Source organism: Crocodylus porosus, unplaced genomic scaffold (assembly GCF_001723895.1).
Source record: "Crocodylus porosus isolate Cpor-Errol unplaced genomic scaffold, CroPor_comp1, whole genome shotgun sequence".
Taxonomy (NCBI): domain Eukaryota; kingdom Metazoa; phylum Chordata; order Crocodylia; family Crocodylidae; genus Crocodylus; species Crocodylus porosus.
The window spans coordinates 153,352,907-153,371,597 of NW_017728906.1; the positions used below are offsets into that span (position 1 = coordinate 153,352,907).

The following is an 18,691-nucleotide window of genomic DNA, read 5'->3' on the forward strand; positions in this document are numbered from 1 at the left end:
GAAAAAGCAGGCACAGACAGGGCTAAAACATTCTGCAGGGTATGGTAATCTCAAAAACAGACTCTGTGAAAGACTGATATATTTCACACTCAATTTTACCCTATGTCTGCTTAGGAAAACCACAGAATTAGAGCCTTTTCCCCTTTTTTCCTACATTGGGATTTATACTTGTCAATGCATTTGGAAAAAAGAAACCAGCAGTTCACTAGAATTTACAAATATTTTTTCCCGCCCCTGTGTTCAGCTCTGTCTTTCTATAGCAGCAGTTGCTTGCATGCGCCATCTTGGTTGCAATAGTTCCATTCATTGTCTCTGATCCAATTCCTTTTACATTCTTCATTGGATGCAACATACATTAAAGGCAAACTCAACATGACTCAACTGCTGACTTACCAACACTGGCTCAACTGGGTAAAATCAGATGATCTCAAATGATTTCTCAAATGATTTTTGAAGATCCAGGGGAACATGGCCACCATCCACATTGCCTTAAATTAACAAGAAATTAGAGCTTTTCTGCTCTGAGCATGGAAAGCAGATATAGTCTCATATTTATGGTATGACATGAAGAAATTTAGAGATGTTTCTTCATTCATCCTGGGTACTTCTAACTGCATTGAACATACTGATATGTCACCACCTGAACAAGTTCAAGATTGTAATGTGGAACCTCCTTCAGTTGAGCTGTTTTGGACTAGTGAATGTCTCTCTCTGATCTAGAAATTAATGTACGTACAGAAACTATAGTTGACTTTAAATGCTTTTTATGAATGATGTCTTTGTTGAAACTGGTGAAGTTTCAGTGAATTACTTCCTTAACTTTTATCTGTCCAGGGATGGTTCCAGAGAGGTGTGGAGTGCTGCAGTCGCATCCACCTTTGAACTCCACTCAGAGTTTAAAACCAACTGCCTTACAGCAACAGGAAAATTTCTATTTAGGCAGCAGAGAGAAATAATTGACTGCATGGCTCATTATAATTTACTGGATTCCTCTTAAACTTTTACAAACCTCTTTCCTTTTCAATGGTCCTGGTGTTCCACTAATCAAGCTATCTTTTCTTCTTCAATACTGCTCTGTCAGCTGCTCCTGGTAATATTAGCATCTCATACTTAACAGTGTTGCAGACTGTTTTAAGCTCTAGCTAAAAGCATTAATTCAGGTATGGAAATGTTAACTCAGGTGAATATTAACTCAGGTGTGGAAATGACTTTCAGTGAAGTACTGGGTGCACTGGCAAGATGCTCAGGGAGGCTAGATTTTGTTTTATGAATCTTAAAAAGTGATGTATTTTTAACTCTAATGACTACAGAACTAATGAAACAGTGTTGTTTGATTATATTTGTCTAGTTCATTATTTTTAATACCTAATAGCAAATTAATGCACATTCCAACAAAGTTGTATTTATTTTTGCTTCGATTTTAAAAGGAATAATATAACCCTAGGCCCCCAGCATAGTAAAGCATCTCATTTCTTCTTAACTGGAGAAGAATATGTGTTGTGTAATATAGGATGATGTACTACATTATCTGCATCTCCCTTTTCAAGATCCTAGATCCACTCATGTGGATATCAAAAAGATATTGCAATAATCATCTCTGTGTACAGGTGCCAACTCTTTGGCCTTGTGGACACACCAGCAGCAAAAACAGTGTAGTAATTTACACTAGGATCTTAAGATTAAGAACATAAAGAAATCCTGTACTGGGTCAGAACAATGGTTCCATCTAGCCCAGTACTAGGTATGCAACAGTGGCAGGAATGGATACTTTAGATGGAAAACATATGAACAGGATATATCTAGAGTGATCTAGAGTGACCTATTCATTACTGTCCCTGGCACCCCCAAGCATTGGTTGTAGATGCATCCCCATTGGTTCAGAGGGTTCCGAATCAATTCGGAGAGATTAAAGGGTCCTCTGATTCAATTTGAATTTGGAGATTTGGCCACCGAATTGGACTGAATCTTTGCCTAATTGAATCAGGTACTGAAGCTTAGCACAACCCTAATAAGCATGACACCAGTAGTTTGTGTTATGTTGAAATCTCATAATGAGGGTGTCTCCACAGCACTGCATAAATTGGAAATTAGTTCTAGTGTAAGTCCAGGGATACTTCAGAAGTGACACTGGTGAGCACCTCTAAAATACTGAGGAAGGTGATCCCATTTTACATTCAGTGATGTTTCAGTGTAAATTAGAGCTTCATTAGAACTTACGTACTTCTCAGGAATCTGGGTGGTGAAGGGATGATGATGAGAATCATCATATATGCAATTTTAATATAGCACTTTTCATTCATAGATCTCTCAAAGTTCTGTTAGAAACCTTGAGTGAGAGTTTGTGCTGTTCCTCTAAAACACTCAACTGAAAACTCATGGTCCAGGTAGAACTGGGGTTAAGGTAAATTTAAGCTATCTTTGCACCTTCTCAGATGTGGCCTGCTTCATAGCCCTTGCCAAAATTTAGACAGCTTTGGGAACCTAAGTTATGCTATTTTTCTTGGACTGTTGGGCTGGTCCACAGTGTTCCCCAGAATCCCTGCAGTGATATGTGTTGCATCTCTCTCTCTCTCATCCTCAGGGACTCTCCCAACTTCAGTTCTTTATTACAGTCTTCCTCAGTTCCTTCACTAAGACAGTCTTAACTTGGCCAGGTATGAGGTTTTTTAGAGCTTCTTTAAACTGAACTGGCCCTTTTATCTGACACAGAGGAGCACAGGTGAGGATCGCACTCACTGTAACTTTCAAAACTTCTTGCTGGAGAGCCCCTTTCACAAAGAGAGATTTGACTGTAGAACTTCCCAGCTGAACTAGCTTTGGGACATTCAGTGAATGTGGTTAACTCATGATTTTTATGTTATAAGAAGACAAATGACCAGGCAAACAAATGCTCCTAACTATAGAAGTCTTGAGATATCTTAGACTTTCTATGACCCTAATCACTATACTAGCTGACATCTCACAAACTTTTAAAATGTTTTCCTCGAAAATGTTAATTATCCTCATTTTATATTTTTGGAGACCAAGATAGAAAGCAATTTAGTATTTTTTACCAAAAGCCACACATGAAAGTCTGGAAGGTGGATCAGGTCTCAGCTTCCATCTATCTCACCATTCCCCCATCTAGACATTGATGTAATATCACCAAGAGAGTTCGAAATGTCAGTTGGATCAGTAACTAAGTTTTTAAAGGATCTCAGTCAATGGGGCTTAAAAGTTAATGATTACATTCCTAATGTGTTAATTAACACTGTTTATTTAAGGATATTTAGCAAAATATACTAAAACTACTTGATTTTTGTATATTGGCAGGTCACCATTTTCTATAGTGCCGAGCTACCATAATTTAATGCTTTTTATGGCCCACTTAAGCATGAAGCATCCAAATTCTGTCTAAGGTAAGTTAATTTACATTTGTAACTGTGTATGTCCCTAAAAATGTCACAGATTTATAAGGAAAGTACTGCATATGTTACTGTCTTTTAAGATCCTCAGTGCACAGGAGTGTGTATATCACATCAGATTTTAAAGTACAGCATACACCAGTGATTCTCCACCAGAGTGACATGGCACATAATTTTAAAAAGGAATCCATAGTATCAGACCATTCTGACCTTATATAGTCTTTCTGAGTTGTCTGCAACAGAAGAATTGCTCTATTATTTCTCTGTAGTAAAAAAAAAGGAAGTGAAAGCAAAGAGCTGGGATTTTCCATGGGGTGCTTTGAGTCTTGCAAGCGGGTGCTTGGAGTCAAAAAACCTCTGAGAACCAGTGGCATACACCTTTTTTTAGTGTGTTAAGCAATAGGGAATATAGTCCCTTTTTTCTTTTTTTGTTTCAAGGGCAATTCAGACTGCTGAGTGCACAATTATAGTTATTGTACCTGTTCTTATAAAAATGAATCCTTTTGCTCTGCTCTTCACACACCCTTATTTCATTTGTAGACATAAAGCCAAGTTAAATCTAGTCTGTATTAATAGGAACTATATATACCTACAGTGTTAAAATGAGCTTTCCCCTCATTTCCATATTCCCTTGTTGATATTTGAGTCATTTGCTCTAATGCTTGTAAGGAAAAATAATCTGTAGGAGTTACAGAACTCAAATAACGGCAGTCATTTTTATCTTTTTCTTTTGGGCTCTTTAGCTGTATTTTCCTACAGATTAGAATTATAAAACCAAGATGGGGTAAAGTCCAAACTGAAAAAAGGATTATATTATAAATTCAGTAATTTAAAAATAAACTTCTCAGAATTGTCAGTTAAAATGTATTACTAAATGAAGTATTGGTCTCATGCAAATAGTTTAATTGATTTTAATGAGACCTCTTTTGTAAATACGGGTTTGTAAATAGGACCCAAAGGTTTCCAATATTAATATTTAGTCAATAGTTGTAATAGCCAAACAAGAGAATCTCATCTAATGGAGAGTTTGTGAAATTAATACTTCTAATAAACAAAAGTTGTTCACATACATGGAACATCCAAGAAATGGGAAAAGTAAAAGTTAAGATTCAATAAAAAACAGAGGGGTAGAAATGAAATTATTATTAATAATTATATAATTTGTCATTAAAACTAATATGCCTTAGTGTTTCTGCATGTATATTAATGTTGTGCTTTCCTACAAAGTTAAAAATGAATAGTATTCATGTATGAACCTTTAGAAATTTCCCAGTTCGTACTCACTTTTTATAAAAACAAATATGTATAATTGCCAAAATGGAATGGCTTCTCTGTAGCCTGTGTTAAGTCCATATTTTTGCTTTGTAAATGTCTATTATTAAGTACCCTGCAAAGGTAATATCATGTATTATAAACAAATAGAGTAGAAAAGCTTTATGGAAAGCAATTTTATATATGTATATGTATATGTATAGCAGTTATCATTGAAAAGTTAATACCTTGACAGATGCTTGTTTTATTCTCAGATTCTAGTCCACCTATTAGGTGCAATTTTGTTCTACCCTATTCAAGTCCTAAAAATCTAGTAATAGGTCTGCTTTTATAATACACCATCATCTTACCCTTAAGACAGAGTCTCAGAAAAGTAGCAAAGGAGAAAGAGGACCTACTCATCTTTTGCATTAACTGTTTTTCAGGGACCTAGGCAGGGTAGAATAGAATTGCACTTAGACATCTAAGTCCACTTATGCACCTAATAGAGTAGAATCTGGCCCATAGTACAATACATGTGAGTGTGTTATGGAGTATTAATACAGGACTTAAACATTTTACTAGACACTTTTGTTCAATACTAATTAGAGAACTAAATACATGAGCAAGAAATTTGCCATTCTGCTATTTTTAGATGCTAGAATGGAGAGGGTGTGCAAAGATTTCTACATAGATACTTTAGATCAGATCCTGTGACATGGATGCTACAAGTGGCATGGGCAGCATCTGTGTGTGGCACATGACAGATTGGGGAAGAAGTAAGGAGTACAGTGGCTGACAGGGCAGGAAGTAGTAAGCAAAGGAGAAGACTTGGTAGGGAACACAGGGAAGGAAGCAGGAAGCAAAGCAACAGATATTAAATTGACACGATTTTTAGCAATTTCACAGCTGGCCACAGGTCAATAAGCAGTATCCAACTTTTCAGAATCTTATTCATTTCACTTTACTATTATTGAGCGCAATAGAATTGGGAATCATCTGTGCACAAAACTGGGAAGACAATTCAGCATCAGTAAATGTCCCACATATGAAGTAATGATAATCTTCAAAATCAAAAGCATAGAAATGTACTTTATTTAAAAATTAAAAATACAGATATTCAGAGAGTGTGCACATTCTTATTTGCTGAATACTAATGCCTTCACCTGAGGCACGTTCTCCAAAAAATACCTTACTCTCAATTGGGAAGTTGTAGAGCAGATTTTCCAAGCACTGTATTACTAGCATAATAAACTAGAATTTTCTTTCACTAAACAAGTCACATGCAAAAATAATTTGATTCATGTTTTAATATTTAGGGAGATTCTGTCTTATTTCAAATACCAAAATCTCATTGATTTGCACAACATTTAGTATATCTATATCTAGAATTAAAGATATATTCAGCACTTTAAAGAGTTTTACATGTCAGCTGCCCCAGATAATACTTAAGGGGCATCCAATTCATAATTAAATTTAATAAAACATTTTCCCCTGCTTTAGGTGCTCTGAATTTGGAGTGATTTACTCTCAGCTACTATTGTGCTACAGCTATCAATATGCCCTACTAGAACCTGGAGCTAACGCACAAGGGCTTTCATTATGTGTCATGAGTTTGCAAAGAAAATTTGAGAGAATGGGGGTGGGGAAGCCAGGTTGTTAAATAATTTTTTTCTGCCATTTAATGATATAATTTTCACTGGAATTACAGTAGCTGTAACATCATAGTTGACCATTGGCACAAATTCTGGAAGTCTGAAACAGGCAAGGGATTAGGAGGTTACCAGTAATTTAAAATTACTCATCAGATGAATGCTCCACTTATCCTTATATACCTAGGGTAATCAGAAAAAAGTACATTTAACTCTTTTAAATACTGGGTTTATTGTTTTTAGCAAGCAACAGAATAATTCCTGATCTATCATGAATTATGAGCATTTTAAGTGCAATATAAAGGTTACTAATAATTATACACTATACCATATGTGTGCAAACACAGTTTTGAATCTCACAATGGATTAGTACAGTTTAGCTTTCTTTTATTTGTTCCCTATAGGGGCTAGTTCTAAATTTCAGTATTTTTTGACATTTAAAACAAATGGGACTATAAATGTGAGCAAGGAGAGGTATGTGTAATACAGAGAGTGTGCACATATTTTATTTAGTGAACACTAATACCTTCACCCAGGCTATTTGGTTTTGACATTTGTTTATTTTTTTGGGGAGAATAACAGATCTGCAGAACAACATAATATCAAACCAAAGGCCAGAGTTTCAGAGCAGACTGGATTTCAGGTAAATAGAGACTGAGTGACAGTGGTGGCCAGCTTCTTGGTTTAGCTTTTAAAGAACCCTGTCCTCCTAATTCATTAAGTACCTAATTCATTAACCTTCTTCTTGTTTCCATAAATTTACTATTGTGTAGCTCATTTTACACTGATGCTATTCACAATTCACACTACTTACAAAGATAGACTGAACTGTTCTAGGCCTAGATTATCTGCTGGGCCAGAGCTCTGTGAAGTACCACAGATTTTGGGAGTCATTAGGGCAGGGGTTGTACTTGTCTCATTATATAGCTGAGAGCACCCAAACTAGCACTGATCCTCAACAGACCAGATATCTGGACTGCAGTGCTGTGCAAGCATACCTACTTTCTGTCTCCTGTGCCAGAGCTGGTGAGGATTGCATTGTTAAAAAGCAAGCTATGTCATCTCTGCCTTCAGGGACTCCCTTGCATCTGGGGAATCCACAGTGAGAAACAGCAGGGGTTGTTTTCATCTCCTTTGTGTCCTAATTCCCATCTATTTGTACCAAATCAGCAACTATAAACTATTTGGAAGAATGCACATTAGATCACTTAGGAAGACCCATTCCCAAGCAAACAGCAATAATTTACCCAATTTGGTGTAGATGCTAAAAATGCATTTACTTGATTAATAGGGATAATGCAATACCACTGACAGAATGTGACAACTGTTCTTATAGTTTGAAAAGCCATATGTACTTCAGTTTTATACTAGTGGAATAAAACATTTTGAGAACAATGAGGCATATAAAACTTTGACCTTATTAAAAATATCTAGAACGTAGTGCCCTAAAACTAGAAATGCTCATTTTCTTTAAAGGAAATAGAGCAAAGATACAACATAACAGACAAAGCTAACAGGACAAAGGAGATACTATTGACTCATTCCAGACTGCCTTAGCAGCTTAACTTTGGTTCCTTTTAACTTTTGTAACAGTAGGGAGCTCAAAGCTTTGCAGTCTTTTCTGCACAAATAGAAACACCCAAACTTCAAAAAGTAATACACTTTGAAGAAACTAAAACCATCAACAAGTTAAAAACCATGTGTGCTACTAAACTAAAGTCCATACTACTTAAATTTTGCATTGGGAAAGTGCTTGTATTTTAGGTTACTACGTTACTTCAAAATGTTGTTTTCCCTATTAACATCATTCAGTCTGTAAAACACTTTTTGTTGTTTTTAGTGTGATATGGATTTATTGACTTTGCAGTGGGTAAGTACTACTTCAATATTTTGACAAATTGTGTAAATAAAAAATTGTCTTCTATGTCATAGGTACACACTGCAATATTTTGCTAGTCTTATAATGTTAAAATGATAAAACTGCAGGATATGCTATAAGAATTTTATATTTTGGATTATTTCAGTGCTTTTTCTATTATTTCTGAAGTGTTTGGTTTATTTGCTAATTGAACTTTGGAATGATTGGCTTTTTTGTCATTTGTTAAAGATCTACTGTGACTGGCCAGTAAAATGTGTCATTACACCTCTGTTTCTGTCATTTCTATAAAAAAGACTATCAAATGCACATTTCACTGAATTAATCTGTGCTACAGTGGTACCTTGTATGCTAGTTTGTCCCTAATTGGATATAAAATATTTGAAAGAGCAGTTTAAGCATTGTGTGCCTGCAAATCAAATTTAAATCTCCTAAGAGAAATTGCATCTTGAACATATAATATTTGTGTAAAATGGCCATGCATTACGTAAGCCACCCAACGTGGCATTTTCTGTAATACCAATTTAAACATGTCAAATATTAGAAATGTAGTTGTAGTAGGAAGGAATCTGGAGCAAGCATTTATTTACCGTCTCAAATCTGGAAGCAGAAGAATGGATTTTGCATGTGTTTCTAAATGCTAAACTGCTTTAATACACTTTGATGAGCTTTTGAAACACTGCACTTATGTTTCACAGCTCCCCAAACATTACCAAGAGACAGACATGTTGTGAATAAGGGACTAGCTATCACTCTTCAGGTCTGTGTGCAGCCTGGCTGGCCAGGGTTTGTTTTGTTGTTTTGTTTTGTTTTTGTTAGAGGTAGGCGAAGCAGAGAGGACAGGCTGTATCTGAAACTGGGTCCTTTAGAACCCAGCGTTAGAAAAATGAGGGGAAACAGGGCCAGCGGAGAGCTCTCCATTTCTCGGAGTGCAGAGAGGCTGGTGCGTGTGACTGTCAAAAGTTTGCTTCGGGATCTGCGAGCCGAGCCCCACCCGCACTAACACCAAACAAGTAGGCATTGTGCAGCGCTGGCCCCAGAGCGCCGGGCGCTGCCGGCGCGGAGATCAGGGCAGGTTTGAGGAGAGGCATGCAAGGAGGAGAGTCCGGCCGTCTGCCTTGTGTCCCCTGGCCAGCCGGGCTGGGGGCTCCCTAGTGGAAACAGCTAGCTGGTGGTAGTGGTGCAGGAGGAGGTCAGTTGGGTCAGGAGTCGCAGAGCCTGCAGCCAGGCCTCGGGCTGTCCCTTGCCTCGCTCTTGCTCTAGGCTGGCTCTGGTGCCTGGCCCTTCACCAGCCAAGTTAAACCGCGGCTGCCTCCCGGCCAGCGGTTCACACAATGGGAGGAGGCCCCTGCTCAGCGGGGCTGGGCAGAGGCTCCCTCCCCCGGGCTGCCCAGTGGGAATCGCCGGGCACCGTCCTGCCCAGCCAGCGGTTGGCGCGCCCTGACAAGCCTGAGCCCTCGTCTCGCTGCCGAGCTGCTTCCTCCAGCTCAGGGGCAGAGAGAAAGGTGGGAGGGAGGCGGCGGAAGGGCCGCCCGCCGTTGTCAGGGTGGCGGTGACTTCATTCTTTTCTTAATATAGAGTCGGTTGTCAGGCTCCGGGCCGAGCCGGCTGGCGGGGTTGGCTGTCAATAACATGACGTCACAATACGCCTGTGTGAGCACTGTAAACACTAGGCTTTGGTCAGTCAAAGAGTGTGTGTGTGTGTGTGTGTGTGCGCGTGCGTGCGTGTGTGTGTGTGTGTGCGTGCGCGCGCGCCCGAGGCTGCCCGTCTCCTGATCCGTGCGCCTGGGTCCCAGCGGGGGTCCGCCGCCCCCTCCCCTCCCCTGCCTTCCCCTTCCCCTCCCCGCTCTGTGCGTGCAGTGTCATGTCTCCATGAGCCCTTACCGTGGTTGCGCTCGAAAGGTAACATCATTGGAGAGGGGGATGATGTAATTCTCTCTCTGGCCAGTGACTGCCTTTGCATGCACCGATCTCCCGGTTACTGGAAGGGGGCATAATATCAGCCCCGCATTCGCCGCCCCTGTCGCACGGCGCAGCTTGGGGGAGGGCAGTCTCAATCGTCCGCCCCTCCCGTCCCCCCCACCCCCTGCCTGTTAATCCGGAGCGATTATGCCGAGGTGGAGGCTTCTCTCTGTCTCCAGCTCTGGCAGGAGATTGGGTAGAGTCCAATCCGGTGCGTGTGTGCAGTAAACACACCGCCGAGCCCTGGCGGTAAACAAGTCTCCTAAAGCCTTCCCAGCACAGCAACTTGCTGCAGGCAGCTCCCCCAGCGCACAGGCACTTCCCCTCTAACAAAAGCCCGTTGAATATTGGAGAGTGCGTCAGCTTTTGTTCCGCAAGCGGCAGCACCTCTCCTTGATACTCCAACCCATTTCGGCGTGTGGCGATTGAGCCCCGGCTCAGCCCCGCTGCCCCCGCGCGCGGCCCGGTACACACTCACATGCCCCTCCAGCGCCGTGCCACGGACCCCGCTGGCAAAGCTCCTTGACAATCCCAGCGGCTCTTTATTTCCTCGGGGGGCCCTGCCTTCGCAACGGAGCAGGTAGAAGCCTCCCTTCCCCAGATAAAAAAGAAATAATCTGAATGGCACTTACTGTCAGCAGAGGAGGGAAAAAAAATAAAACCCCCTTCGCAGTGGAAGGCAAAAGAGCCACTCGCAGGACGCTGCCAGCGGTAGGAGAGAGCACAGGAAAAAAAAAGCTTCCCTTTGCGAGATCGGCCCCAGATTCGTCTTTCGAAGCGGAAAAAAATCGATACAAATAACAAGCCCCCTGTTGCCTTTTTTTTGTGCAGTTTCAGCAAAGCTGCGAGGAAGTTGGTCCTTTTGTTCCACTATTTATAGATTGCGTCAACATTGCGAAAAGGAGAAGGCGGAGCAGTGGCCCTTACTCCTCCGAGGCAGCGAGCGAGCGAGCAGCCCAGCACACACACGCGACCTTAAGTACACAACACAGCAACCTCCTCCTCCTCCGCCACCCCATTGAGGAGCGCCGGAGATCGGATTCAATCACGTGTCCGGGGAGAACCAGCCTGCCCAGTGCCTGCAGAGCGCTGCCTTGCCATGCACGGTGGCGGCAGAGAGGAGCTGTTCTCCCGCGCGCAGAGGCCGGGGCTCGCTTCCAGCCTGCGCGCTCCCCCCGCAGGGAAAGTGGCTCTGCCGGGGAGCCTACCCCCCCCGCGGGCGGTCACAAGTGCCCGTGGCAATGCCCGCTGCCGTGCAGTGCTCCCCTCCATCGCCTCGCCTGCTCAGATCTGCGAATGCACATATTGCCAAGCTCGGAGGCGGTAGAGAGCGAGCTCGTTACAGCCCTGCCCTTGCAAAGTCTCTAGCAGAGGAAGGGCCGGGGGGGGGAAGAGGGAGGGAGCAGCTTTGCTACGGGGCAGACCCAAGGCTCTTTCTCCTCTCTGCAGGTGCACAGGGACTCTGGGACAGGTCCCTTCCCTTGCTGGCTCCTAGGGGGCGAGGACAGGTGATGGAGGGGTTAATGGGAATGTGCTTACCCCGAAAAAAATGTGTAGCCCTTGCAGGAAAAGCTGGTCGTGAAGTTCTAAGGCTCCTCCGCCATCCAAGAAGTGAAACTGCACTTTTCTGGCCTAAGGCCAGGGGCTCTGAACTGCGTGTAAACAAAGAGCCCTGCAAGCCCGAGCCGAGGGCCTGCTCGCGCCCGGCTGCCGGAGCCTAGTCCCTAGGGCCGACCGCATACTCCGCTCCCGGAGCCGGCCGGCCTCTCTGCTCCGCACCGGTTCACCAGGGCTTGCCACGCGCCAGCTCTCCAGGGACACAGCCTCGTCCACCGCCGGATCGACGTCGTTCGCAGGCTCGAAGCGGAGGCGGCTTTGGAGAGTTTCTGGGCTCGCGATCGCCCGTCCAGGAGGCGCCGAGCTCTCGTGGCTCCGCTTGCCCGCGGGTGTGTGAGCTGTGCCGAGGGAAGCCGGGCACCGGACTCGTCTCAACCTGCCTCGGCTCCCACCTCGGGTCTGCGAGGGACTGCCGCTGCCTCCGGATTACCTATGTGGAGCCGCCGCGAGCCTCCTGCAGGACTGTCCGCTCCGGGAGAGGACTCTTTCTTTGCTCTCGCTGCAAGCTGATCTCGAGGCGGCCTTGATGCGAGCAGCCTCGAAGGCGAGAAGCGAGACGGAGCTCGCTGCCTTGCTTGCTCTCAGCAGAGGTGCGGAGCGGCGGTGCAGCGGGGAAGTGTTTCCCCTCACTGTCATGCACTAGGTGGGCGGCTGAGTTCTTCCCCGGTGCTGCTATTACTTGCAACGGGTTTCTTTCCTAGTATTCTTTCCTTAAGGAAAAAAATGTCCCGATTCCCTTGGAAATCTCCCCCTTGCCGGGCGCGGAGCGGCCGAGGGAATCCACTGCGGCTCCCAGGTAAGGAGCTCCAGAAGAGGGCACAGCACCCCCGGGGCACTGCTCATTCTTTCCCCTTTCACTGTGCCCCGAGGCTGCTGCCTTTGATTGCTGCTCCTTACCCCCTTCGCGCTTCGAGCCCCATCTCCTTCCCCATCTCCGCTCTTTCGGCAGCATCTGCTTATTTGCTCACCCTCGCTGAACTTTTCATTGGCACTAGGACCCATTGTTGGTGTTATTATTATTATTAGTAGTAGTAGTTGCATTGCTGGGTTATGGTTTAAAAAAGTAAAATAACGAAAACAAGCCAGTCTGAGCGCAGACAACACTCAGTGTTACTCAACAGGTTTCGGGAGCTCAAGTGAAAGCGGCTTCCAAAGGTGATCTCTGTCCGGCTTTCTGGCTAGCAGATATGATTGATTCGTCTCACGAAACCTTCCCTGTTGCTGCTAAAGAAGAAAACCCAAGAACACGGATGAATAAGTTTTCCGGGGGAGAGTTCACAACGGGCTGGACGGAAGCTAGACCTTTCACTTACTTTTTCCCTTGAAAACCCAGGAGATTAAACGACTGCGATGCACTGGTGCAAACTGTTCAAATACGCTTTTCGGACAAATGTGTCGTTACGATGGACATGGGCAAAGGAGGAGAAAAGCAAGGAGGCTGAACGAGTGAGTAGAAAAAAAAGAATAGAAAAGCTGACATGCAGACTCCAAAAACTGCCTGTTTAGCCGCAGTGTCATTTCTGAAACTGGGCTGGACCTGCAGCACAAAGCCCCGGCGTTTACAGCTGCTGCTGCAGCCCTTTGGTAGCCTCCAAAGAAAAGCTGAATTATTGCAACTGTAGGTAACTTTAGGAAACTCGTTGTGACCTACATTGCTTTTCTGAGTCAGCAATGAGCAGCCATAGCAGACTTGTCCCCCCCCTCCAATTCTGACGGTGAACTACGGATCTTTTAGGGTGGAGCCGTCTTTGCGACCGTTTGCTCCGAGCACTACATGCCATAGTTGCTACTCCCCTGTTCACAAATAAACCAGAGTTAGATGGAGCCCGCTTCCCGCCTCCTTTCTTGTTCAAATTGCCTTTGTACTTGTACGGTTCAGTACAAATCCACACAGCCGGAGCACCTCGCTCAGCGCAGTGCCGCATTATCATCTGGTGTCTTAGTCAAAGCTGAGTTGAGCAAATTACAAATTTCCTTCCAAGTTTCGAAGAGGTCATTAAAAGTTCCTTCATTTTCAGTTTGTCTGATGCTCAGATAACAGATATCTTTTAAGTAAGAGCTGTTAGGTTACTCCATGTCGTTCCCCTACTTAAAAAATAAGGAGGCTGTGTCAAGTTCATAACCAAAAACTCTCGCTACCCAACACTGTGTCCAGTTCCCTTTGATGCTCTTTCGGGCTAACTGTGCAGCGGTTTGCACGCCAAGTGCTCGCCTCCTCCGAGGTGAGGGTGTTTTGCGGATCTGCCCCGCGGCTGGACCGCAGAGCGGAGCTCCGAGGAAACGGGGAACAGCTGGCACCAGTTAGATCCAACTAATCTAACGCTCCCCTGCCGGGAGGGCGTCCCAAGGAAATAGGGCAGGCTCTGAGTCCATTTCGATTCAAAATGCCGAAAAAGTTGGGTTGGAATGGCTTCGCCAACTCCGCCCTTTGGAAAGAAACTCTTGTGATTCCCGCCCCAGGTTGGTTGGTTAGTTTTAAAAACGCCGCTGGCACTGCCGCCCGAGGGGAAGGGCAGACAGACCCCTGTGCCCCTTTCTTTGGGGCTTCTTGGAAACTCTCGGATTTCTTCTGGCAAAAGACAACTACATGTGTCCCTCTCTGTCCTTGAAGTCCCTTTCCAACTGGGTCACAGAGATCAACCCCCTTCCGCTTCTGTTAGGATTATTTTGACTTCAATTTTTTTTTTAAGCAAACTTTGAGAAGCGCGATATTGCTTGGAGTTGACGCTCTGTGCCAGTAGTTTTAAGTGGCTCTGGGTTTCCTGAATGGTTACATTTCAGTCTCACTTCTTTTTCTGAAACGACCGAGATTTCTGTATAACGATCGAAAGCCCCCACCTATTCTCGTACGGCTGAAACCAGAAGAGAAAATGACACTTGTGATTTCGGGGGAGGAAGGAGATCGATTTCTGCAGTGACGTGGCACGTGGCCAAGACCCACTTCGCGTTTGATATTATCAGTGTCCGACTGTAGCCGGAGTTGGGGGGGCAGGGGGTGCCACTCTTACACCCCCAGACTTGGTCGGGTATCAGGCTTGTTCATCGACAAACTGCTGAATTGACTCGCCTGCGTGTTCTTGTTAGGGGGGAATCCCTGTCGCTAGCACGGAAACCACAACTTCAGACCTCTTTTTTCCTAACCCCCAGATGCCGAGAGGGTTTTGCTAGCACTGGTTATTCAAGGAAGAGGCTCTGATTATGTAAAGAGGAACAGGGTGTGAAGTGGCTGGAAGTGTTTGCCTTGGGACCATGTCAACATAACCTGACACAGCAGTGGCTCCCTCTGAAACGAAATAAGTAGTCGTGCAAGATCGGAATCTGTTTCCTGAGTTTTTCGTACCGATGGCTGGAGTTTTCCGGGGATTTCCTCTGTTCATTCAGCCCCTTCGGGCTCCACGATGCGGGGACATAGGGGGAAATCAGGGAAATGAAGCCCAGCACCTACACTTCGCTTCAAAAAGTCTCCAAAAGGATCAAGGACGACTGCGCGGGGCTTGCCCAAGGGCAGCTGGAAAAAGCTCCCAGGACCCGAAACGGGCTTGGGAGAGCGGGTTTGGGGCACGCTGCAAGGGAGTGGACGGATCTCCACGCCAGTGCCCCTCGGGCAGCCGCAATATTAAGCCGGTCCCAGTTCTCCTCGGCTCCCCTAGGCGAGAAGATCGTGTCCGGAGGCTTCTGCTCTGATCACAGCTGTATTATTCCAGGTCTATTATTATTTTTTTCTCCTCAGATGCCATGGGATGCCATGTGTGACCAGGACTGCGTGATTTATGTGCATAAAGTCGGATCTCTGAAAAGTTTAGACTAACCCATGCGCTCGATGAGATTTCTTTTGATAAACAAAGTGTACATGGGAATGCTGAAACCTTTGTAACAATGACGGGGTGTCATTTCATTCGTGTAAAATTGTTGTGACAGTGTCAGGATACATGACTTAAAGGTTTTAAGTCGGGACATGACTTAAAATAAAGGTTCCAAGAAGGTAAGGATAAAGAACCAGAATCTCTCCAGGAACAAAATCGTTATTTTTGGTACAAATGTAAAGTACTGAACCCCCTTCGCCCCCACCAGAAACAAACACGAACTTGACCGTATGATTTACTCAACTAAATTAGTGGATGTTTTTTAAAAGCGCTTCTCACAATGAATTGAAAGATTATAACCAGCCAACATCGCTAATCCCTGGGGGGAGAAATAAACTCTTGTGGCTTTACTCAGGACCTTCGCCCCTATTTAAATGCCTTTCCCCTTTTCCGGAATAGGAGTTTCCTCCAAAGCACTCCGGCGGAGGGGCATTTTTGGGAGAAATAGTTTTGCTGGAGTCTTGAACCACAAGCGCCGGGGGAAATAAGCAGCCAAGTACTGAAGAATTAGGAATACAATAGGTATCATGCTTAGTCCCAGTCGGAAATACTGTTTTTCTCCCCTTTTCGTTCCCCACTAGTCAAAACATTTGACAGCTAGGAGCAACCGAGAGCCCCCGCCCCGCAAACCGGGGCATCCCGGCGTTGTGGTTGTGCTGTGACACGCGGTGAAAACTCCCGTTTCGATCACTTTCTGTCCTGTGACTTGCCCTGGGACTGCCTTCCTATTTCGTCTCCTCTCAGACTTCGCGCAGATTTTTCCACGGGACCAGTGGGGCTCTTTCTGCTGCCCCTTCTGCGTCTGATCTGTTTACTAATGACATTAGTAAAACTAAGGGACCTATGCAATGAACCCAGAAGCCAGCGGCCGAGTCGTCTTTTGCGGGGTGACTGCTGCTTGCACTGCCCTTTTGCCTTGTACAACGGATTAGATTTTCATTTGGGCTTGTGCCACCTCCTAGCACGGTACAGGAGGGCAAGTGAGCGGCTGCTGCTGCGACAGGCGTCCGAGCTCCACGCTGCCGCCTTCCAGGGGAGTGGGGCCCCGGGGAGCGAGGTGCTGCCGCCTTCTCCCAGCCTCGCTCGCTGCGGGCATCACCGAGAGTCAGTTCACGTCATTTTAGCCTCACCTCACCTTTTAGTAGAAAGGCAAACACTATCGTTAAAAAATCAGATGCTGAGAAAAGCCTGGGGCACCAGTGTAAAGAAAAGTTTGTGCTTTAAAAAAAACCAATTTAAGAATAAATGGAGGAGGTTTGCAGTAGCCGCGAGCACTTGGACTGGATGTGAGTTAACAAAAGCGATCACCCGCTTGCCAGCGAGCTGGAAGTACTCAGCGGGGGCCCGATCCTGCTTCCTCTGCCGGCGGCGGTGAAACGCCCGCTGGAGCGAGGTGAACTTGCAGTCGGGTCTGCTTGAACCAACGGCGCGGGCTCGAGGCGCGGGGACAAAGTGAGCGTGCGAGCCTCCTTCCCTGGGGGGCTGGGGTGCTGGACAAGCAGCGCTTCTGCTCCCGAAGAAGTGGCCGTGTAGAGGAGAGCAGGATCTTCCCAGTCTGCCGGACAGTCCCCGAGGCACAGGCGGGGATGACACGGACCGGAAACTGACTTGGAAGGCGCGGAGAAAGTGGGGGAAACTTGCAAGACCTGGAAGCTCAGTAAAAGGCTTGATTTCGTTTTCCCTCCTGCTCGACGAAAACCGAAAACGTGTGTGTTCTGGGGATGTCAGACTTTCGAGTCTGATCGGGGATTCTTCGAGAGCAGGAGATCGGCGAGAGAAAGTCTCTCTTCTCCTCCAGTGAATTCATATGGACGGCGCAGCTCGGGTCCTTCTAGTCGCCTGGGAAGTGGTTTTGTCTACACCCAGAAAACAGGAATGATCGCAGTGTACACCCTTTCCAGCTCTTCCAGTCTTGTCTGGGATCCCCAGTTGAGATAGAAACTCAGCCACATAGGATCAATCCCACAAACGCTTTTCTTTCTTTCTTTATTTTTGCGGGGGGAGGGGGCACTACAGGTAAAGACAAGGGTCTTATTTCAGGAAGGACCAAGGCGAGTTCTACAATCATTCCGTGTCTTGCAGGGAAAGCAGCTTTGTCTGCGATGGTCGTGGGCATCGTGAGAAGGATCAAGGCTCTGAAGCTGTTTGCATGTTTGGTGCTCGGGCAGCCCACGCAGCAGTATCGCTTTTGCAGAGCTGCAGCTCCTTCTTTCTATTTTTGCAGTGGACGTTTGCTTAGTGGGAGCACTCAGCTCTTATCTCCTTCCCGCAGACACCCGCACTGGCGAAAGCAGTGGGCGTGCAGCAGGGCAGCTGCAGCGAGGAGACCTTCCTTCTTTCCCCTCTGCTCCAGAGAGCTGCCGCTAAAGCGCTGCTAATTTAGGTGATTCTTTCATGCAGCAGCTACAGCAGAGACGAAAACTTTTCTGAAACAGGCTCCTTCCTTACCTGCAGAGCTGCAAGGCGTGAAAAGAGATAAGTCATCTGGCGTCTGAGCATTTGCTGAAAACCCACTTCTCCAAGTCTGCAGCTAGCCCCGTGTTTCACTCTCTGGGGTGGGGGAATTCCCCCTGCAGTGATCAAACTGAATATAACATGTTTTAGCTGAAAAAATAAGTTGTGAGTAAATTCAGCAGATACTAAATAATTATAATTAAAAACTTTTTTTTTTAGCTTCAAGGAAAGGGGCAGATATTTGATAACATTTTCCATAGCAGGATTACATAATTAACCCTTTTGGTTGCAAGTGTGTATTGCTAAAAAAAAATACTGAAATCTAGCAACCTGTTTGGGTTGGCTGGGCTAATCTTGGGTGGATTCCTCATCAGTGAAGATCTTTGGTATGCTGTTGAATGATCAGATCCAACTGTTAAAGATGTGCAATTGGGTGTGGTGAGTGAGTGTAATATCTTGAGATGATCAGTAACAAATGAAGGTGAGACCTGAAACATTGGGCAGGGGCTTTCTGCAAAGCAGCCTCAAAGCTGACATCTTAACCAGGTTACAGAAAAAACACAAAGGAGAGACCCGAGTTTGACACACTTCTGCACCTGGAAACCCAAAGCA

General features: G+C 45.2%; 2 long non-coding RNA genes across 3 annotated transcripts in view; one reads left to right on the forward strand and one right to left on the reverse strand.

Moving 5' to 3' along the window:
• Positions 1-12,585, reverse strand: part of LOC109306544 — a 90,720-nt gene extending 78,135 nt beyond the window's left edge. Inside the window, exon 1 of one of the 2 annotated variants that reach the window (XR_002100033.1) lies at positions 10,778-12,585. This is a non-coding gene — a long non-coding RNA (uncharacterized LOC109306544). Of the gene's footprint in view, positions 1-10,067; positions 10,240-10,777 lie in introns of those variants that run through there. The other variant, XR_002100034.1, reaches the window with a different exon arrangement.
• Positions 1-18,285, forward strand: part of LOC109306543 — a 66,801-nt gene extending 48,516 nt beyond the window's left edge. Inside the window, exons 5-8 of the long non-coding RNA XR_002100032.1 lie at positions 3,313-3,398; positions 6,882-6,950; positions 8,148-8,177; positions 17,708-18,285. This is a non-coding gene — a long non-coding RNA (uncharacterized LOC109306543). The remainder of the gene's footprint in view (positions 1-3,312; positions 3,399-6,881; positions 6,951-8,147; positions 8,178-17,707) is intronic.
• Positions 18,286-18,691: the final 406 nt, after the last annotated feature.